At 42.1% G+C, this 23510-nt stretch overlaps 1 protein-coding gene across 1 annotated transcript in view; it reads right to left on the bottom strand.

Annotated features, from left to right (window-relative positions):
• The window catches only part of CDCA2 (cell division cycle associated 2), a 218849-nt gene that overhangs the window by 140018 nt on the left and 55321 nt on the right, over window positions 1-23510 (bottom strand). The window lies entirely within an intron of this gene.

Raw genomic sequence — 23510 nt, 5'->3', positions numbered from 1 at the left:
ACACAGAAGACCCAGGTTGGATCCGTGGCTCAGGAAGATCCCCTGGAGGAGGGTATGGCAACCCACTCCAGTATTCTTGCCTGGAGAATCCCATGGACAGAGGAGCCTGGGGGGCTGCAGTCCAAGAGGATGCAAAGAATCAAACACAACTGAAGCAACTGAGCACACACGCAGAGTAAATCATGCCAGTCCAAACTTCACTCTGCTTTCAGCACAGAGAATTGCAAGACAAGTAATAAATCACATTTCAGCAAGGCATTTCAGTGGATCTCTCATTAGATCCTTGTGGACAAAATGGAGAAATTAAACAGAGTTAAATGCTGGTATCGTTGGATAGATTAACAAGCACTTGGATGGTTATCCTCAGAGTTGTGATTAATAAATGGCTGTCACCTGAAGGGAGTTTTTTATACTGTGCCATGGAACTATTTGTCCTTGGCCTGCTCTCCTAAACATTTGCGTGACTTAGATGAGGACAGGGATGGTATGTTTATTAAATCAGCAGATGACAGGGAACTAGGAGGGAGCGCTAACATATTTCAGGCCCCAGATCTTCTCAGTCTGAGACAGCCAATGGGCCAACTTTAATAAATTTCCAGTGTGAGGACCTGCCCTAATTCACACTAACAAGCACCTTCTCCAGCTTCTTAAAAGACCAGAGTGGGTGAAGCCAGGAAAACCCTGCCTGAGTGATTGAAAACTCAGCTTTCACCATTTTCCATGATCAGACCACCAGAAACAATTTGCCTTCCAGCCTCTTGGTCTGTTTTGTTTTGTGGTCAGGATAACAGGCGCGGCATCTCTTATCTCATTTTTTGGCTCTTGTTACGACTGACCCTTCGAATGACTTCTCAGTCCCTTGTCTTGGCGCCTGGCTCTCCAGGAAGAAGTTTCCAAGTTTCAACCAGCAGTTATGGCCCCCGGTGTTTGGTTCCCCTTCCCAGTGAGGAACTGGTAAAGGCAAATCTTGCAATTTGCCTTGAAATGGAGTTTCTGTCCACAGTGACCATCCTGGGCTTGTGTGCAAAGTTGCACTGTCCATTGTGCAACAGGCTCTGCTTGATTTCTGATGTCATCCAAATTCCCCAGTCAACCTTGCTTTGCCTCTTAACACTTGGGGACTGTAGCCACTGTGACATATGATAGACAGTCGAAGTTAGTTGCATTCAAAAACCAATTATTTTTCTTGTAATTAGAACATTTAAGGTTTACTCTCTTGAGAAATGAAACTGTTAGTTGCTCAGTTGTGTCCAATTCTTTGCGACCCCATAGACTGTAGCCCGCCAGGATCCTCTGTCCTTGGGATTCTCCAGGCAAGAATACTGGAGTGGGTTGCCATGCCCTTATCCAGGGAATCTTCCCAATCCAGGGATCGAACCCACATCTCCTGCATTACACGTGGATTATTTACTGTCTGAGCCTTAGCCACTTTCAAATACGCAATACAAAATTTTTAATTAATTTTTATTGGCATATAGATGCTTTACCATGTTGTGTTAGTTTTTATTGTATAGCAAATGGATCAGTCATTTGTATATACATATATGGTGATGGATGTTCACTAGGCTTATTTGGTGATTATTTGCAATGTATATACATAACAAATCATTATAAAACAAACAACCAATTATACAAGGGGCAGCAGAAGTTTGTGCTCAGTTAATGATGAACTTAAAGCAATCAAGATTCCAGGCTGTACTATCAGAGATAATGAGTCCATCATAAGAGAAAAGAGCATCTTGCTCCCCCTTGTACACTTTAGACCATGATGGGTACCACATGGAGAAATATTAACACATGAAAACATCCCTGGAGAAGAATAGCTAGCAGAGTGAAAGACTTGAAACTAACTAAATAAAACAAAAGTTGGAAGCTTTGGCTATTTAGCTTTGAAAAGACCTTAATAGATGCCCATGAGTTTTAGGTCTGGGATGTGAAGAAAGATTATTCTATAAAACAAAGCAATTATCAAACAGTAAAACTACAGAAAATCAGATTCCTGACAACAATCTCTAACAACCAAAACTGTCTAAGACTGACCCAGGCTATTCTAGGAGTTTTGAATTCCTTGTTTCTAGAAGTTCTCAAAAAAGACAAGGTGTTATCTATAATGTTACAGTCAGAATGCATGGTCTAGTGTGCAATTGACTAGGAAACCTTCAAAGTCCTTTTTACCCTGGGTCTATGATTTTATAAATATGTATATGATTTTTAACTTGGGCTATTTTTTCCTGATTTTCTTTGTCTACTATTCCAAGAATATATTCTACAGAAGATATATGGCCACTCTTTTTAAGTTTACAAGATGAGGCAGAGGAAAACTGGGGAAGACCAAGATTAATCCTTCTTTGAAGATACAGCTGGTGAATATCTGCTAGGGTCTCCAAAATACTCCTTGTCATTTGTAACCATCCTTACCCCCACCCTTCGCTCCCTTGGGTCCTTTGAAATTTGACTTCAATCCCATCCTGTTATCAGACTCTGGACGACAGGTCAGTTTCCCTCCCAAGTCTTCCTCATCATTGATGGGAACCATTCCAGGACATGTGGCCAAGCTTGGTGGAGGGCCTTGCTTACTCAGTCACTGAAACCCACGCAATGACCTGATTGGCTCCTTCTTATCCTATGGTTAGAAAAGGAACAGAGAAAGGAGGGAAGAATGTAGAATATGCTATCCAGGCTCATCTATCTTCCTGTGTAGCCCATGACCATCCCATTTCTGGGCCTCTTTCCATCCTGGGCCTGTGTCTCCAGCTAAACAGCCTCAAAGTGACTCCCTAACTCTCTCTCATGCCCCTGGGCCACCCTTCCCAGATAAGCATCTTGTCTGCATCATTACCAATCTCTGTCCAGAACTACACATCCTTCACAGCGAAGACGAAGATCTGGCTTGATTGCCTTCAGACAGGGAAGGTGCAGTTATTTTAAGTGTTATTGTTATCATCCCTATTTCTTGAAAACTTACAATGTCAATGCTGAAAGGTACTTCCTTTAACAGATAAGGAAACAAGCCAAGATAAAGAATATTGAATAATGGACTAGTCTCAGAGCATACTGTAGACGGAAATATGTGGATGGAAACTGAAAGTGGGGAACGATAAGAAATCTTTTCAAATCTAAATGGACGGAAAGGGAGAGGAAGGAAGGAAGGAAGGTGGGAGGAAGGAGAAGAAGAAGGGAGTGAAGGAAGAGAGGAAGGAAGGTGGGAGAGAAGATAGGAGGGAGGGAGGGAAGGAGGGAAAGAAGAAGGGAGGTGGGAGGGAAGGGAGAATGGTGGTGATTGCCAGGGACTGGGCGTAGGGAGTCATGGGGAGTTATTGTTTGATGGGTACAGAGTTTCAGATTGAAAAGATGAAGAGTTCTGGAGATGGATGGGAATGATGGCCGTACAACAGTGTGAGTGTATTTAATAATACTGAACTGTACACTTCAGGAATCAGCAAACCAAGATGGCCTGGAATGGGTGAATTTAACTCAGATGACCATTATATCTACTACTGTGGGCAAGAATCCCTTAGAAGAAATGGAGTAGCCATCATGGTCAACAAAAGAGTCCGAAATGCAGTACTTGGATGCAATCTCAAAAACGATAGAATGATCTCTGTTCGTTTCCAAGGCAAACCATTCAATATCACGGTAATCCAAGTCTATGCCCCAACCAGTAATGCCGAAGAAGCTGAAGTTGAACGATTCTATGAAGACCTACAAGACCTTTTAGAACTAACACCCAAAAAAGATGTCCTTTTCGTTATAGGGGACTGGAATGCAAAAGTAGGAAGTCAAGAAACACCTGGTGTAACAGGCAAGTTTGGCCTTGGAGTACAGGATGAAGCAGGACAAAGGCTAATAGAGTTTTGCCATGAGAACGCACTGGTAATAGCAAACACCCTATTCCAACAACACAAGAGAAGACTCTACACGTGGACATCACCAGGTGGTCAACACCAAAATCAGATTGATTATATTCTTTGCAGCCAAAGATGGAGAAGCTCTATACAGTCAGCAAAAACAAGACCGGGAGCAGACTGTGGCTCGGATCATGAACTGCTTATTGCCAAATTCAGACTTAAATTGAAGAAAGTAGGGAAAACCACTAGACCATTCAGGTATGACCTAGATCAAATCCCTTATGAGTATACCGTGGAAGTGACAAATAAAGGGTCTAGACCTGATAGACAGAGTGCCTGATGAACTATGGACAGAGGTTCGTGACATTGTACAGGAGACAGGGATCAAGAAAATCCCCATGGAAAAGAAATGCAAAAAAGCAAAATGGCTGTCTGAGGAGGTCTTACAGATAGCTTGGAAGAGAAGAGAAGCGAAAAGCAAGGGAGAAAAGGAAAGATATTCCCACCTGAATGCAGAGTTCCAAAGAATAGCAAGGAGAGATAAGAAAGCCTTCCTCAGCGATCAGTGCAAAGAAATAGAGGAAAACAACAGATTGGGAAAGACTAGCGATCTCTTCAAGAAAATTAGAGATACCAAAGGAACATTTCATGCAAAGATGGGCTCAATAAAGGACAGAAATGGTATGGACCTAACAGAAGCAGAAGATATTAAGAAGAGGTGGCAAGAATACACAGAAGAACTGTACAAAAAAGGTCTTCACGACCCAGATAATCATGATGATGTGATCACTCACCTAGAGCCAGACATCCTGGAATGTGAAGTCAAGTGGGCCTTAGAAAGCATCACTACGAACAAAGCTAGTGGAGGTGATGGAATTCCAGTTGAGCTATTTCAAATCCTGAAAGGTGATGCTGTGAAAGTGCTGCACTCAATATGTCAGCAAATTTGGAAAACTCAGCAGTGGCCACAGGACTGGAAAAGGTCAGTCTTCGTTCCAATCTCAAAGAAAGGCAATGCAGAAGAATGCTCAAACTACCGCACAATTGCACTCATCTCACATGCTAGTAAAGTAATGCTCAAAATTCTCCAAGCCAGGCTTCAGCAATACGTGAACCGTGAACTTCCAGATGTTCGAGCTGGTTTTAGAAAAGGCAGAGGAACCAGAGATCAAATTGCCAATATCCTCTGGATCATTGAAAAAGCAAGAGAGTTCCAGAAAAACATCTATTTCTGCTTTATTGACTATGCCAAAGCCTTTGACTGTGTGGATCACAATAAACTGTGGAAAATTCTGAAAGAGATGGGAATACCAGACCATCTGACCTGTCTCTTGAGAAACCTGTATGCAGGTCAGGAAGCAACAGTTAGAACTGGACATGGAACAACAGACTGGTTCCAAATAGGAAAAGGAGTACGTCAAGGCTGTATATTGTCACCCTGCTTATGTAACTTATATGCAGAGTACATCATGAGAAACGCTGGGCTGGAAGAAACACAAGCTGGAATCAAGATTGCTGGGAGAAATATCAATAACCTCAGATATGCGGATGACACCACCCTTATGGCAGAAAGTGAAGAGGAACTAAAGAGCCTCTTGATGAAGGTGAAAGAGGAGAGTGAAAAAGTCGGCTTAAAGCTCAAAGTTCAGAAAACTAAGATCATGGCATCTGGTCCCATCACTTCATGGGAAATAGATGGGGAAACAGTGGAAACAGTGTCAGACTTGATTTTTTGGGGCTCCAAAATCACTGCTGATGGTGATTGCAGCCATGAAATTAAAAGACGCTTACTCCTTGGAAGGAAGGTTATGGCCAACCTAGATAGCATATTTAAAAGCAGAGACATTACTTTGCCAACAAAAGTCTGTCTAGTCAAGGCTATGGTTTTTCCAGTGGTCATGTATGGATGTGAGAGTTGGATGGTGAAGAAAGCTGAGCGCCGCAGAATTGATGCTTTTGAACTGTGGTGTTGGAGAAGACTCTTGAGAGTCCCTTGGACTGCAAGGAGAGCCAATCAATCCATCCTAAAAGAGATCAATCCTGGGTGTTCATTGGAAGGTCTGATGTTGAAGCTGAAACTCCAATACTTTGGCCACCTCATGCGAAGGATTGACTCATTGGAAAAGACCCTAATGCTGGGTAGGATTGAGGGCAGGAGGAGAAGGGGACGGCAGAGGATGAGATGGTTGGATGGCATCACTGACTCGATGGACATGGGTTTGGGTGGACTCCGGGAGTTGGTGATGGACAGAGAAGCCTGGCGTGCTGCAATTCATGGGGTCGCAAAGAGTCGGACACGACTTAGTGACTGAACTGAACTGAACTGAACTGTACACTTTAAAATGATTAACACAGTCAATTTTATGTTAAATGTATCTTAGCATAATAAAAAAATGGAAAATCAAATAGATTTGACTCTGATTTTTTTTATTGTTTAAAATGTATATGTCTCTAATTTTTATTTTTTAAATTATGAAAGTGTGATAGCACATTTACAGACTTGGAAAATACAAAACAAAGATATATAGTTGTACTATATTTTACAATAAATTTTAAATAGATAAATTAAGATTTTTTGTTGGAGTTTCAATATCAAGCTCTCAAAAATTAATAGAATGAATAGACAGAAATGTAGAAGGATACAGTAGACCTGAAAAGCACTCTGAACCAATTCAACATAATTAAGATTTATGCAGTTTTCACACAATAGCAGGATACAAATTCTATTCAAGTTCCCATAGACTATAAACCAAGAGACACTGGAACATATCCAGGGACATAAAACCAGGTGCAAAAGTTTCATGGTCTAGAAGTACTGAAATCATACAGATAGTGATCTTCAATGAGAATGTCTAAAACTCAGCACATTAGATAATGTGGTAACAGGCTACAGGAGTCTGAGACATGATGCCAAAGTAGGTGAGAAATATCAATACATCTAAGCTGGAAGGTCATAGTTCTCATAGATAAGAGAATTTCCTCACTCAGAAATTTACCAACACTCAAGCCTTGGTTTTCCAGATTTCAGCAGACAATAGATTTCAAGCAGCACCTTGAACACAGCAAGGAAAAGATGTCAGGGAAAGTCACTGAGTCTAGAAAAGATAGCCCACTGAAACCCAAACCCCCAGATACTGAAGGATGACTGTATTCTCATAAGATGTTTTAAATTTTCCCCCTAAGTTTGCATTTAAAATAGAACACATTCAGTTGTCTGGAAGATTCACTGATGCAGAATTCCTACATTGTAAGGATGCTGGATAAGCGCACCAGAGAGCCCCAGAATTTCAAGAATTCTTCCATTTATACTGATTCCTTTTGAATGAAGGGAAGTAAGCCCCAAGAGAGTTTCTCCTCCTACAGACATTGCCTCACTCTTACGTGTGTGTGCTCAGTTAACCCACATGGGCCACGTGGAACCAGAAATCAATATGAACGACAGGCAATGAACCCATTCCCTAGGCTTGAAGAGAGTCAAAGACCAGGGAAGATTGATAGGTAAACAGATAAACACTGCTCAATGAGAGGGCTCTCACTTGTTTTGTTTTTTCTTTTTTGGCCCCATGGTACACACCATTTTTGTTTTAATTTTTATTGGAGTATAGTTGCTTTACAATGTTGTGTTAGCTTCTACTGCACAGTAAAGTGAATCAGTTATACGTATACATATATCCCCTCTTTTTTGGACTTCCTTCCCAATTAGATCTTCACTGTACTGAGTCGAGTTCCCTGTGCTATACAGGAGGTTCTCATTAATTAGGAAGTGCTCTCACCTGAATGGTAGCAAACTGACCCAATCAATACTCTCTGGGGAAGAGTCAATGCTAGAAATAAATTAAAAGTGGGCTAATCCAGTTCAGCTCCCTGTTCCAAAGCTGCTCTTTATACTTGATATGTCACTCAGAATGCTTTACAAGCCCAACAGCAATTTTTAAGGAGACTTCAGTACCCATAAATCCTCAGATGATGGAAGATATTCCCTGAACAAGAACATTAATGGAACCAGAAATGGGCACCTGCTCCAAGGCTAGCCAGTCTATTGGCTGATCCCTAATCAGTGATGTGATCTGGCATAAAACGACCTACCCAGTAGATAAATAGCTAGATCATCCTTTCTCTTCCAGTTAAAAAGAATAATAGGCAGAAATTCAGTCAGTCTGCTTGGGATACATACCAAATAAGGAATAGTGTCTGGGACTTCCCTGATGGTCCAGTGGTTGGGAATCCACCTGCTGGTGCGGGGGGCGCAGGTTCAATACCTGGTCGGGGAAGATCTCACATGCTCTGGAGAAACTACTGGACCTGTGCTCTGGAGCCTGTGCTCTGCAACAAGAGAAGCCACCACGATGAGAGGCTCTCGCACAGAAACTAGAGAGTAACCTGCCCTTCACCTTCTCTCTGTTCACCACGGATGGAGATGGCCCTTGGGCAACAGAGACCCAGCACAGCCATAAACAAATAAATAAATTTTTAAAAAGTAAAGAAAGAAAATTAGAATAGCAGAGTATTGGGATGTCCCTGGTGGTTCAGTGGTTAAGACTCCACCTCCCACTGCAGTGGGCATGGGTTTGATCCCTGGTTAGGGAACTAAGATTAACATCCTGTATGGTGCAGCCAATAAATAAATGAATAAAAGTTTTTTTTAAAAAAAGAATTGAGTACTGAGTGTGCAGGGAAAAATGAGAAGAAATGAGGCTAGGGAGATAGCAAAGTTTTGTGACAATATTAAGCAGTGTTTATACTGAAGGGAAAAGAAACTCCTAAAGAATTGTCGGCAAGGAAGAAATGTGAAATGCTGCAGTGGACATAGCAGACATACATCTTTTTGAATTAGTGTTTTTGTTTCCTTCAGATAAATGACCAGAAGGGGAGCTGCTGGATCATATGGTAGTTCTATTCTTCATTTGTTTGCTATTTTTAGAAGAGCCAGTTAAGGTGCAGAACAGAGAACAGATAGAAGAGAAGCAAACACAGAGTGAGGAGGCAAATTGAGAAGATTTGTGCAGGACTATGGAAGAGAGATGGTGGTGACCTGACCAGGAGAAAATGTGCTTAGATGGGGAAAAGGGAAGCCTAGGTAGCCTGAATTAGGAGCTGACTTCAGAAGAAGTTAATCATTGGCTGGTTGTGAAGCCCGTATGGAAATCATCAAGGATCAGATTTCTAGATTCAGCAATTAGGTGGACAGTGGTGCCTTTCAATGAGATAGAGAAGAGCAGCAGACATGGAAAGATACCCAACATCACTGGTCTGTAGGGCATGCTGTCAGGAAGGGCAGGCTGAATTCTCAGGTACAAGCGATGACTGCAATATACAAGGAAGCCTTGGTTCTGCTCTTAAGGCCTTTCAACTGATTGAATCAGTACAGTAAGTCCCTTACATATGAACAAGCTCCATTCCAAGAGCACATTCGTTAACTCTGATTTGTTCATAGGTCCCACAAAGTTAGCCTAGGTACCCAACCAACACCATTGGCTATATAATACCATACTGTAAAGGGTTGATAATACTTTTCACACAAATAACACCTAAAAAACAAAGAAACACAAAAATAAAACATTTTAAATCTTACAGTACAGCACCTTGAAAAGTACAGTAGCGCAGTACAACAGCTGGCACACAGGGGCTGACACTGAGTGAACAGGCAAGAAGAGTTACTGATTGGAGGAGGGAGAGGAGGTAGGAGATGGTAGAACTGAAGGATCATCACCAATAGGAGATGGAGGGCAAGCTGCAATTTCACTCATGCCTCACATTGGTAGAAAGCAGGTTTGCACCTTTGAAAGTTTGCCAGCTTGAAGGTTTGTATGTGGGGGACTTACTGTATATACGTATCTAAAATAACCTTCCTTTCTTAAAAGTCAGCTGATTATGGGCTTTAATCACACCTACAAAATACCTCTAAAATCTAGATTGGTGTTAGATTGAATAACTGAGAATGATAGCTTAGTCAAGTGGACACATAAACTGACCATCACAGACATGTTTGAGATTCAGCAAGCAGCCTAGTGTAGCTGCATAGGCATGAAAGAGCAAGAGAGAGTAGAAGGAGGTGAAGTCAGAGAAATAACAGACAGGCTCAAATGTAGGGGGTTAAAGGCCATTGAGAAGAATAAAAAGTTCTGAAATCATTCATTCAAGAACCAGAGGGCCCAGTTAAGGCTGAAGAACTTCAGTTCAGAGTATACCAACCTCTAGGATGACGTTATTTTCTGTAGCAATGTCGCAATCCAGGTTCAGGCAAGTTGAAGTCAGACACAAAATGATTCCGAGTTTTTCAATGGATGTAACAAAAGAAGGAAATAGGGCAAAAAATTTAAATGGCAAGAGAAAGGTGGAAACACAAACCATGAAGCCTAAGTTGGGTTAGAGAGAAAGTGAACACTGGATTGAGGAAGAGCTGGGCCTTGAGAGGTTCAAGGAGGATGAAAAAAAACAAGACCAGGATCCAGCAATCCCACTCCTGGGCATATATCCAGGCAAAACTATAATTCAAAAAAATACATGCACCCCTGTGTCCACAGCAGCACTATTTACAATAAGCAAGACTCGGAAACAACCTAAAATAGCCTACTGACAGATGAATGAATAAAAAAGATGTGGCATATGCATACACAATGGAACATTACTCAACCATAAAACGAATGAAATAATGCCATTTAGAGTAACATGGATGGACCTAGAGGTTATCACACTAAGCAAAGTAAGTCAGAAAGGGAAAGACAAATACCATATGATATCACTTAACATGTGGAATCTAAAATACAACACAAATGGACATATCTACAAAACAGACTCACAGACATAGAGAACAGAATTATGGTTGCCAAGGGGGAGGAGATCCAATGGGACTTTGGGATTAGCAGATGCAAACTATTATATGAAAAGTGAAAGTGTTAGTTGCTCAGATGTATCTGACTCTGCAACCCCATAAATTGTAGACTACTGAGCTCCTCTGTCCATGGGATTCTCCAGGCAATCAGAATGGGTAAACAAGATCCTACTGTATAGCACAGGGAGCTATATTCAATATCTTGTGATAAACCATAATGGAAAAGAATATGAAAAAGAATATGTATAGATATAACTGAGTCACTTTGTTATACAGCAGAAATTAACACAACCTTGCAAATCTCTGTACTTCAATAAAATTTAAAAAACAAACAAAAACCAAGACCATATGACCAAGAAACACATAGATGGGAGCAAGTGCATGAGAGAGCTGTAGAATTACGAGGTCCTGGCCGGCAGTGGAATGTCTACAACTATCCTTCTAGGGATGGAATGGTGAAGGGTTATGAGAGGGAGACTGGTGTATCTGTGGAAAGGGTGACGGTCACGAAGATGAGCAGGATTTAGCGTGGAAATCAGGAGCCTGAGCCCCACGCTGGTGTCTTCCCTGAATGAAGGGTATTTGTCAGGAGGACAGCTAGTGCTGTAGCCAGAGCAGAGAGCCCTACAGAAAAGCAGAAAGGCAGCAGGGCTTGTCTTCTACCTTGATGCATGTGTGAAGTCACTTATGAGAGCTATCCATTTGAGATATACTATGCTTTTATAGTCTGTATTCTGTAAGTAATAAATAAATTCATCATCTTAAAGAAGAATATAATATATATTATATAAGCTATTATATAGCGAATGAATAAACAATAAAATCCTACTGTATACCATAGGGAACTATATTCAGTATCTTGTGATAAACCATAATGGAAAAGAATATAAAAAAGAGTGTGTGTGTGTGTGTGTGTGTGTGTGTGTGTGTATACATATATATATATGTATAATGTATAACTGAATCACTTCTGTACAGCAGAAATTAACACAACACTGTAAAACAACTATATTTCAATTCAAAAAATACAGCAGAGGAATATAATGTGTGTGGCTGAGATACCTATGCAGGGGACCCTAAGTTTGGTATTGAAAGTAGATTTTAGGATAAGTTCTTGACATGACAGCATCTTCTTTTCTTTCCTTCTTTTTTTCTTGAAAGTGGAATGTGGGAGAAAAAAAATGAGTTCAATTTAGTTGAGTTTCAATTAATGAAAGTTTTGTGGTATCTGCTTAGCAGCTTAATAAAAGCAACTCTAGCATTGGGAAAATTTCCTCCGGCCTTCCCACAGTCCCAGAAGAAATTTTTATTTAAAAATAATAATCACTATAATAATAATAATAATAATAGTTTTCTAGAGGACTCCTTGGACTCCATCAGCTACAGCAGTTACTGAGGAAGGGTCAGAGGTTAATTTTAGTTCTCCTGGGTTATGAACGCTGGCAGGGGACTTAAGAAAAACCTTCATCCAATTTTTTTTTCAAATTAAATCAAGAGCATTGATAATTAGTTTCTATCAAAGACATCTAGTGGGAAATGAAAGAACTGAGAAAGCTATAAGCTGCCTTTACTTCTTCATTAATATTTGCTCCCCAATGCAGGTCAAATAAACCACACTCACAGCTTTAAATGAGTTGCTTTAAAGTTGATGAATTATTTTTCTCTTTGGATTTCTACCACCCATCGCGGCTAATTATTCCCACTACATTCCCTTCTCCGACGAGAGGTTTCAGTCGAACAAAGAAAACAAAGCGAGGCTCCCTAGAAATTGAACTCCCTTTCGCTTTCAAAATTTCTTTCACCACACAAGCATACCACTTCTGAATAGTGAGAGAATTGTTCTCACAATCAAAACTCCTCCTGGCTGGCTCGCTGAGAGCTTGTGGGGTCAGCTGCTTTTATGGCTTTCAGAATCCGCCCACCCCCTCCCCCCCAACAGAAATACGATTTAGGAGCCTGAATCCCGCAGGAGGGACAAGCGTAAATCCCACCAGGACCACCACCACGCCAGTTTTTCTTGGTTGAAGCTTTCTTTCACTTTCCTACGACTTTTTTTTTTTTTTGCTCATCTCCAAGAAAAGGATAAGCACACTGTGGTGGAGATACCAAAATGCATGCTTCCCTCTCCTGCTGCAGAATTGTGGCCGGGAAGTAACCATCAAGCCAGCCCCACTGTATCCAAGTGGAGCCGAAGGACTAGTTTTCATCCGGACAAAGTCCGCTGAGGTGTGGGAGCCTAGAGAGTGGACACACACTCCCACTTCCGGCTAAGAAGGTGTAACTAGGGACTAGATTCACTCTCATGCCTGAAACAATCTATATGAAGCAATGATTCTCAAGACATGAGAAAATAAAGGGCAGAGAACCCCGAATGATGGAGAACAAATGAGGTGAACTTAAGCATTGCCCCACCCTTACAGTCTAGAGAGAGCGTCCTGTCTGCACCAGCTGGAGGGGGAAGCCAAGCAGAGCCCCGCAGTCTCCCAGGATTGAGGATACGTTCCTGGGAGTGTGGGGAAACCAGAACAGCTGGATTTCACAGACCAGGGTGCCGGGGTGGGGGGCGGAGAGAGAGGACTGCACAGCGATAGAGCTGCTGGAGCTCTGCAGAGGGCCTCCATTGATTACTCAGTTCAGTATTACTCAGCCTGTTTGTGTGAGTGAACTACCTGAGGCCAGGAAAGGCACCAGTCAAAAATCCGAGGGAGCCGTAACACCCAGAGCACACACCCCTGCCTGGAAGAGAGCCTGTTTCAGAGAGCCGGAGGGGAGACTCTCAGGGTTCATGAGGCGCCCAAGTCCCTTGGAGAACGATTAATTTCGAATAAACACTGCTCTGGTCCCGCCTAAGATGGCTTCAAAGCAAGATCCAAGAGGACTGAACCATTTTTAAGTAATTTAACTGCATCCCAAAGCAAAGCTCAAGGCTATCAGTTAGAATACAAGGATGTGCATGCTAAGTCACTTCAGTCATGTCCGACTCTTTTGCAACCTTATGGACTGTAGCCCGCCAGGCTCCTCTGTCCATGGGATTCTCCAGGCAGGAAGACTGGAGTGGGTTGCCATGCCCTTCTCCAAGGGATCTTCCCAACCCAGGGATGAAACACATGTCTCTTAAGTCTCCTTCATTGGCAGCCAGGTTCTTTACCGCTAGCACCACCTGGGAACCCCAGAATACAAAGATATCCAGCACCAAATTATGTGAAATTCAGTGTCTGGCATCCAACAGAAATTTCCAGGTGTCTGAAGAGGAGAAATAGGTAGCCCATAATGAAAAGGAAAAAAAAATCCATTGAAACTGTCCAGAGAGCATAAGTAAAAAAGGACGTTAAAAGTTTTTATAACTGTATTCCATATATTCAAGATGTTAGGGGAAAGATAGAACAAGCTAAACAGAGACTGAAGTGAGATAGTCATTAGAACAAATGCAAGAAAACAACTAGAACCGATAAGCAATTTTGGCAAGATTTCAAGATAAAAAAATTAATATAAAAAAACCAATTGTGGGGACTTCCCTGGTGGACTAGTGGTTAAGACTCCAAATTTCCACTGCAGGGGGTGAGGGTTTGATCCCTAGTCAGGGATCTCAAGATTATGCATGTGACAAAAAAAAAAAAATGTATATCTATACAGTAGCTGGAGCTAGAGGAACCTCTAGCATCCCTTCTGTCAATGGAAACTCATGTCTTCAGTATCCCATCTCCTCTGCACCCCAATGCCATCCCCATCTTCCTTTTCCACCCCTGTATCTGTCCCTTTGCTGCGTGATTGACAATACAGATTTTCACTTTCAGGAAAAACCCAGCCCCCTGGTCTCAAGGTAGCTCACCGTAAATCTCTCCCATCCATCAGAGTCCAGTAATCCACCATCAGCACGTTGTGCTGGGCTGGTTTACTTATTTTGGAATGACATTCCTGTGGGCCTTCATATGTTGAGTTTTAAGCACCTAGTCTGGTCTCTTCTCAGGGTCCCTTCATCAGCATTACGTGGGGCTTGCCCCTGATCTCCTGACCTAGGAATAGCTTTATCAAGAACCAACCATCATTTTTATTAGCTGAGGACTATCAAAATCCATGTAGAGGGGGAAATGTATCCTAAAAAAGAAAATAATCTGAGGAGGTACAACTCTGTCCACAGTGACATCCTTTTACATGACTCTGCAGAACAGTTTATTTGCCTTAGAGACTAATTTATTTGCAAACTAGCCTTTCCAAGAAGGAAAGGATCTTTGAAGTTTGCAAAACCAAGGTTCCACTGAGCTGGGCTTTCTGCAACCAAGAAGTATTTGTCCTAAAGTTCTTCAGGACTTTATCTTTTTAAATACTTGGTCCCAAAGTTTCCAAGATCCCAGGACTAATTCCGATAGGGTTCAAGTGCATGTGACTCAGCACTAAAGTAACTGTCTGTCACACAACAGACTCATGTTCAATCCCTGGGTCGGGAAGATCCCCTGGAGGAGGGCATGGTAACCCCCTCCAGTATTCTTGCCTGGAGAATCCCATTGACAGAGGAGCCTGGCAGGCAACAGTCCACAGGGTTGCACAGAGTCGGACACAACTTAGCAACTGAGCACATACGTACTTGAACTGACATCCCAGCAGTTCATGCAAAAAAGATGAATTTCTAAACTATCACCCTCAGATGGGAAGCTGGCCACCCACAACAAACCCTGGGGATCAAAGCCTGTACCTTCTTATAGGACACACACACACACACACACACACACACACACACACACACACACACACTCACACGTATATATAATATAGCAAATATACAACATAATACTATGAATTGTTTTTGTTGACCTACAACAGCCTATGCCTCTGAATGGCTGCCGTTGCCTGTCTTTCTGTACCCTCAAGACTTCCCTCTAAAGACTGTGATCCTAATAGTGAGACAAGAGCCCCTATCCCCTACATTCATTTGTTGTTTAGTTGCTAAGTCATGTCTTACTCTTTTGCAACCCCATGGACTGTAGCCCACCAGGCTCTGTAGTCCATGGGATTTCCCATGCAAGAATACTGAAGTGGGTTGCCATTTCCTTCTCCAGGGGATCTTCCCGACCCAGGGATCAAACCTACATCTCCTGCAGTGGCAGGTGGGTTCTTTACTGCTGATCCACCAGAGAAGCCTAGTCAGAAAAATAAAAGAAATTCAAAACCCAAAGCGATGTTTTGACTGTGCTTTGCTTCTATCCATCAACCAAGAACTTCCTTGTTGGAAACGAAGTATCCCAAACCCTAAATTTTCCTCCCAGGCTCCCCACCCTGTCAGAAGAGGCCTCATGTTCTCTGGACCTGTTCCCTCCGGTGTTCTCTCACTGGGTAACATTTAGTAAGAACTCCAAAAGAAACTGTTACTTCCACCGGATTCCATTCCATGCTGTCTTCATAATGCACGGCAGGCAGTGTGTTTCAGGCTAGTATTTAGGTGGCTATGCGGGCTATTTCCAAGCTTGACTATTACCAGTGAATGCGGTGACATTAATATGAGTAAATGCAGGAAAAGGGATGAAATAAAACATATCCTATTGAAGGAAATGAGAGCTCCTTAAGAAAGGAAAACACACATAGGAAAAGACGTGGGCGTATCAGAATACAAATAGGGCCCTGGGGACCAGTGGATTCCACAGGCATGATGTTATTGAAGTATTTGATACTAGAGTAAGCACCTGCAGATATGAATTACATCCTTGTTCAGACCACTAACGTCAGAGTACTGACATCTCCGGAAGCGCTTATGTTATATTTCAAATCCCCCTGCCCGCTGCACGAATATCCAATAAATCTATCACTGATAACGGACACCAGCTAAAAGGCTTAAAATGCTGAACAAGCCACCACAAGCCACCACTCCCTCCTCAGAGGGGCTGCCACCCCTAATTTATTGGGGATTTCCCTAGTCGCTCACACCTCTCAGCCTTGGGACACAGGGAATGTGAGATGGGCTATTAACACTTTCAGTGCTGCATTGGGGAAACAGCAATAGGCTGGATATCTGGCGATGTTTCCCTGAGGTTGGTATTGGCTTGGAGAGAGTGGATGGAATTCCCTGATGTCTTTCAGGAATTGCTAACACCTCTCCCCACCCTAGACCTGCCCCCTTAATTGCCAACTTCTCACTCCTTGGGGTGAGACATAATATGGTAGGCCATGCTCTTTTTATTTGCTTATAATAATGGTGTCTTTTATATTTGTAAGGCAGTTTTTCTAATAGTAATTGCTATGTAAGTGCAAAATCCGAGGCACAATTTTAGATAATTTCCTAAGTAAACCAGAAAAGAGACAGCATGAGCTCCTTAGTCAAATAAAACAGGTGATTTAAAAAATTGATCTGTGGTTCATTTAAAAAATAAAAAAAAAGAGGGACTTCCCCAGCTGTTCAGTGGTTAAGACTTTGCCTTCCAGGGCAAGGGATGCAGGTTCAGTCTCAATCTCTGATCGGGAAGCTAAGATCCCATATGCCTTGTGGCCAGAAAACCAAAACAGAATTTTTTTTTTTTAAAGCTAAATTTTATTTTAAAAAAGGTTGGAAAGAAAGATGTCAAAACTCTAATAATGGATATCTTTGGGTGGCTGAACTTAGAGTCAACTTGTTTTTTTTTTTTTTTCCTTCTTTCCTGCATTTCTCAAATATTCTATAATACTAATGTGATTGTTGATTTTATGTGTCCAAATATTTAGTCAAATATTTAGTCAATGTATGAGAGTGATACCTGAATTGATTGAGTAAAGGAGTTTGCCCGCTTAGACATGGGTTGGCCTTGCCCCACCAGGTAAAGACCTGACTAGGACAACTGGGCTGGTGGGAGGGAGACTCTCTGTCTTCAAAGTGGGACATTGCTTTTCTCCTGTCTACAGACACAGACTCAAATTGGAACTACACCATTGGCTGTCCCGGGTCTCCAACCTGACAACTGCAGATCGTGGGATTTCTCAGTTAGGATTAGGGTATCCATAAATGCATGAGCCAATTTCTTATAATAAATCTCTTTTTATATATATTATATGTACATGCATATATACATATTATAATATAGTATAATATATATATACATATATCCTATTTTATGGATGTGAGAGTTAGACCATAGAAGAAGGCTGAGCACCTTCAGCTGATGCAGAAGCTCCAATACTTTGGCCACCTGATGTGAAGAGCCAACTCACTGGAAAAGACCCTGCTTCTGTGAAAGTTTGAAGGAGAAAGGAGAAGGGGGCAGCAGAGGATGAAATGGTTAGACAGCATCACCGGCTCAATGTACATGAATCCGAGCACATTCTGGGAGCTAGTGGAGGACAGAGGAACCTGATGTGCTGCAGTCCATGGGGTCACAAAGAGTCTGACACCAATATCTCATTACTTGTGTTTTTCTAGAGAACTCTAACCCAACAAATTTTGCATTTATACTTTTACCATCTTCAACAATATTATTTCTATAATTAGAAAATAACTTCAAATTTATCTATGCAAATTTCATAAGAACTGCGTACTTTGCAAAGGCAGCCTAACAGAATTAATCCCACTAAGAGAATTAGTATTTCATTTCAGGTTTAATTTTGATATTTATTCTTACCACATAAATCTGAAGGCACCTAGAGAGTATTCACTTCAGTATTATTTCATAACATTACTCAAAGACTTTACCGGTTTTGAAAGCAATTTTTTTTTTGGTGTGTTTACAATTTTGCATTGGGAATGAAATCAGTTTTAATTATATACCAACAGTTCTTTTCTTCAGTGAGCTTAAAATGGGTAATAGCAAAACTCTTAGCTTTGTTCTTAAAACAGACAGCATTCTGGAACTTTCTTGGTGGTCCAGTGCTTAAGAATCTGCCTGCCAGTGAGGACATGGGTTCGATCCCTAGTCCGGGAGGATCCCACATGCCTCAGAGCAACAAAGCTCATGCACCACAACTACTGAGCCCAGGTGCCCTAGTGTCTGTGCTCCACAACAAGAGAAGCCACCACAATGAGAAGTCCTCCCAGTACAACTAGAGAAAGCCCACGTGCAGTAATGAAGACACAATATAGCCAAAAAAAGTAAAGCCAAATATTTTTTAAATTTTAAAAATAAAGTATTATTTTTTTTAATTTTTAAAAATACAGATGGCATTCAATAAAAACTTTAAGAACCCAATTAACAATACTTTGTTAATGCTTATCTTCCAGGTCCTCACAATAACCCTGTAGTTTGGGTATATCAGCCAGTTTCACGGTAGTGGAAAGCACGGCAGGCAGAGATGCAACGACTCACTCACGGTCACATGAGCTGGCAGGTTACAGAGCTGGGACTTGACCCTAGGGTTTCCACTTCTGAATTTTATTTGTTTTCCTATGGAGTAGGACACTATCCCCCTGCATGAAGAGCTGGCTGTCAAGTCGAGATGGATACGCAGGAAACGCCATAAGAGTATACGATTAAGTATTAAACCTGAGTGGTATTTTCATCGACTTTCATCAATTATAGCAAGTCTTGCCTGACTTGCTCCATTTTGAAAACTGAAGTTCAAAGTTGGAAAATAATTCACCCACATAGTTAGTGGCAGCTCCAGAAAAAGAATCCTGGAATGATGGCCTGTGTTCCAAATGAGGCATAAACAGACACATAACTACAGCCCAAGAAGCAGGGTTTCAAGGAGGCCCGAGTGAAGGCAGACCTCCCCTCGGCACAGATGTTCAGGAACAACAAAATATAATGATTCAGAGGGGAAAAAGGTTGTGTTCAATTGTTGACTTTTTATTAAGCCTTTATAAAATCAGTGATTCTCTTTAGGGTCCCCCAAATCATTGATTTCTCCTACATGGAATGCCAAGGACCGGATGCTCTTTAATAATTAATGTCTTCCTTCAGATCATCCAGAAAAGGGCTGGGGCGGTGGAAGGAGGAGGAACGAGGGAGGTGTGGGAAGAATGAGGGAAAGAACAGGAAGCAAGAAAAAAGGGAGCAGAGAAAAAGAAAACAGAAAAAACTGGGGTTTGCTTCGCTCAAATTTACTGTTATAATGTCACCATTTTTGAGAATTTTTTAAGGGCCAGGGTCTATCCCAGGTGTTTTATTTACATTGTCTCACAAACTCTTGAAAGGTAGACATTGCCATCATTTCAGACAATGAATTTGAAATGAACTTGCTCAGGGTCGCACAGAGCTCACATCTGAATCTAGGTCAGACGGACTCTGGAGTCTGAGTTCTCCACCTCTCATGAGAAGCACTTCCCCATTTCCAAGCTCTATTGACAGAGACCTCAAATATTTTCAGATGCCCTCTTTCAACTTGGGCAAACATGGCTTACCAGTGGTTCCAAGGTACTTGGTGTTCTTTATCTATTAAAGTGCATAGTCTGTGAATTAAGATTCTTTACCTATTGAATTTTTAATACGACTGAGAGCCAGGAATGCTGATTAAAACACAGATTTTAAGTAGAATTAATGCTGGTACCAGAAGGGTCCAGTCAGAATCCCTCAGAACTAATAATCTCTAGAGGGTACGTTACCTCAATGGATTGTGTCATCGTTATTGTTCTCTATGTTAAGGTGTAAGAGAATTGTGCCAGACCCATCAGCTCTGTGTGGCTGGGGAATGATAGAACAAATTGACAGCTCTTGATTGGTAGGAATGTGTCCAGGGATTGGAGGGGTGACTTAGGTGTTTTGGCACCTGCTGTGAAAGTGCTGCACTCAATATGCCAGCAAATTTGGAAAATTCAGCAGTGGCCACAGGACTGGTAAAGGTTAGTTTTCATTCCTATCCCAAAGAAAGGCAATGCCAAAGAATGCTCAAACTATCGCACAGTTGCACTCATCTCACATGCTAGCAAAGTAATACTCAAAATTCTCCAAGCCAGGCTGCAACAGTATGTGAACTGTGAACTTCCAGATGTTCAAGCTAGATTTAGAAAAGGCAGAGGAACCAGAGATCAAATTGCCAACATCTGTTGGATCATTGAAAAAGCAAGAAAGTTCCAGAAAACATCTACTTCTGCTTTATTGACTACACCAAAGCCTTTGACTGTGTGGATCACAACAAACTGTGGAAAATTCTGAAAGAGATGGGAATACCAGACCACCTGACCTGACTCCTGAGAAATCTGTATGCAGGTCAAGAAGCAACAATTAGAACTGGACATGGAACAACAGACTGGTTCCAAATTGGGAAAGGAGTATGTCAAGGCTGTATAGTGTCACTCTGCTTATTTAGCTTATATGCAGAGTACATCATGAGAAATGCTGGACTGGATGAAGCACAAGCTAGAATCAAGATTGCCAGAAGAAATATCACTAACCCCAGATATGCAAATGACACCACCCTTATGGCAGAAAGTAAAGAAGAACTAAAGAGCCTCTTGATGAAGTGAGAGAGGAGAGTGAAAAAGTTGGCTTAAAACTCAACATTCAGAAAACTAACATCATGGCATCTGATCCCATCACTTCATGGCAAATAGATGGGGAAACAGTGGAAACGGTGAGAGACTTTATTTTGGGAGGCTCCAAAATCACTGCAGATGGTGACTGCAGCCATGAAATTAAAAGACACTTGCTCCTTGGAAGAGAAGTTATGACCAACCTAGACAGCATATTAAAATGCAGAGACATTACTTTGCCAACAAAGGTCCATCTAGTCGAAGCTATGGTTTTTCCAGTGGTCATGTATGGATGTGAGAGTTGGATGGTGAAGAAAGCTGAGCGCCGCAGAATTGATGCTTTTGAACTGTGGTGTTGGAGAAGACTCTTGAGAGTCCCTTGGACAGCAAGGAGATTCAACCAGTCCATCCTAAAGGAAATCAGTCCTGAACATTCATTGGAAGGACTGATGATGAAGCTGAAACTCCAATACTTTGGCCACCTGATTCAAAGAACTGACTCATTTGAAAAGACCCTGATGCTGGGAAAGATTGAAGGCGGGAGGAGAAGGGGATGACAGAGGATGAGATGGTTGGATGGAATCACTGACTCAATGGACATGAGTTTGAGTAAGCTCTGGGAGTTGGTGATGGACAGGGAGGCCTGGCGTGCTGCAGTCCATGGGGTCGCAGAGTCGGACACGACTGAGTGACTGAACTGAACTGAATGAGGTGGTGATGTGTGCAGTACCCGGCTTTTTTTCTAACCCCCTACTTCTGCTCTAGGCTCTTCAAAAATGGCAGTTGGGTTTTTTGGTCTCTTTGTATCTTTTGGTCCAGAATTTGTCCTAACTGTGCTTGTATATGGTTATTTTTCATCCCATAAAGTTTCCTTGTATTTTGTCATGGGAGGAGAGGTGTGTCCAGGTGTAAGCATTGCAGCACTGCAGCAAAGGGTCCCAGGTCCCAGCCTGTCTCGTTAACCTGTCTGAGCTAGAACAAGAAGCTGGAGGGACCGCTTAACTTTACTCAACCTCTCAACTTAAAGCTAGCACACCTCTAAATGTATGCTGGACTCTCTGTTTGGTCATTAATTATCATTTAATAAACATTTCTTTTGGCATTGGCTGCCCCAAGCCCTCATCAGGACCTGAGCCAGTTCTACCCGCTGGACCTCCAGATAGATATGGCAACAGCTGACCATAGCTCAGATGGATTTTGTTCCCCATGTTGAGGTGCTCGACAAGATGGACAGGTGCCTAGCTCAAAATACCTCCAGAACTGGATTTAGGATGGACAAGAATCCCTGATGGATACTCTGTTCTTTTGCCAGACACCAGTGAGAAGATCCTGGCCAGCTTCCCCAGTCCTTGGCTGATATGTACACCTGACCCCTCACTGCAAAACCACAGGTGGGTACATTTTGTGTGATGAAAACATCCCTCTATTTGATTTCCATGACTAGGAAAACACTAGAGCAAGGCTAATAGTTTTGAATGTGTGTGCTCAGTCGCTCAGTCGTGTCCAACTCTATTTTGTAGCCCACAAGGCTCCTCTGTCCATGGGATTTCCCAGGCAAGAATACTGGAGCAAGTTGCCATTTCCTTCTCCAGGCAATCTTCCCCATCCAGAGATCAAACCCACATCTCTTGCATCTCCTGCATTGGCAGGCAGATTGTTTACCACTAGTGCCCCCTGGGAAGCCCCATAGTTTTGAATAAGATGATATAAAATGTAAGCAAAAGTGAGTGTGTTCAGCAGGATGACATCACTAGCCATCTCACTCTTCGCACATACACTCCCATAATTTTTTAATTTTTTTAAGTTGATATGTTGTATTTTCATTTTTATTCAGTTCAAGACATTTTCTTTCTTTTTGGCTTCAAAGCATGTGGGATCTTAGTTGCCTGACCAGGGATCAAACCCAGACTCCTGAAGGGGGAGAGCAGAGTCTTAACCACTGGACCACCAGGGAAGTCCCTGCCCCTATAACTTGATAGAGAGAAATCCAAACTAGAAGTGAGGAGTGTGAGAGGTTGTGCAGCGCTTGAGATTTATGTACTGATGGGGCTGCTTTCCTTTTGAAGATAAGCAGGACAAGGCTACTGGGAAGGACATTGAAGCAAGACTACAAGTGGGGTTGTGTGTGTGTGTTTGTGCTTATTCACTAAGTCGTGTCCGATGCTTTATGTCCCTATGGACTGTAGCCTGCCAAGCTCCTCTGTCCATGGGATTCTCCAGGCCAGAATACTGGAATGGGTTGCTATTTCCTTCTCCAGGAGATCTTTCCGACCCAGGGATCGAACCCACGTCTCCTGCATTGCAGGTAAATTCCCCTGGAAAATGAAACAAAGGGGCTGTTTTGCCTGAAATCAGGAGGCAGAAGCTGCAGCTCCCCCTTAAGGGCGTTTCTGAGAACAGCAGCAAGTCTCACACAGAGAAAATCCTCACCTTCCCTGCATAATTTTATTCTCCTCTTGCCACAACC

This window comes from Giraffa tippelskirchi, chromosome 1 (genome assembly GCF_054371585.1).
Source record: "Giraffa tippelskirchi isolate mGirTip1 chromosome 1, T2T-mGirTip1v1.2.pri, whole genome shotgun sequence".
Lineage (NCBI taxonomy): Eukaryota > Metazoa > Chordata > Mammalia > Artiodactyla > Giraffidae > Giraffa > Giraffa tippelskirchi.
Note: the sequence above shows the minus strand (reverse complement) of the source record. Positions and strands in the feature narration are given on the sequence as shown.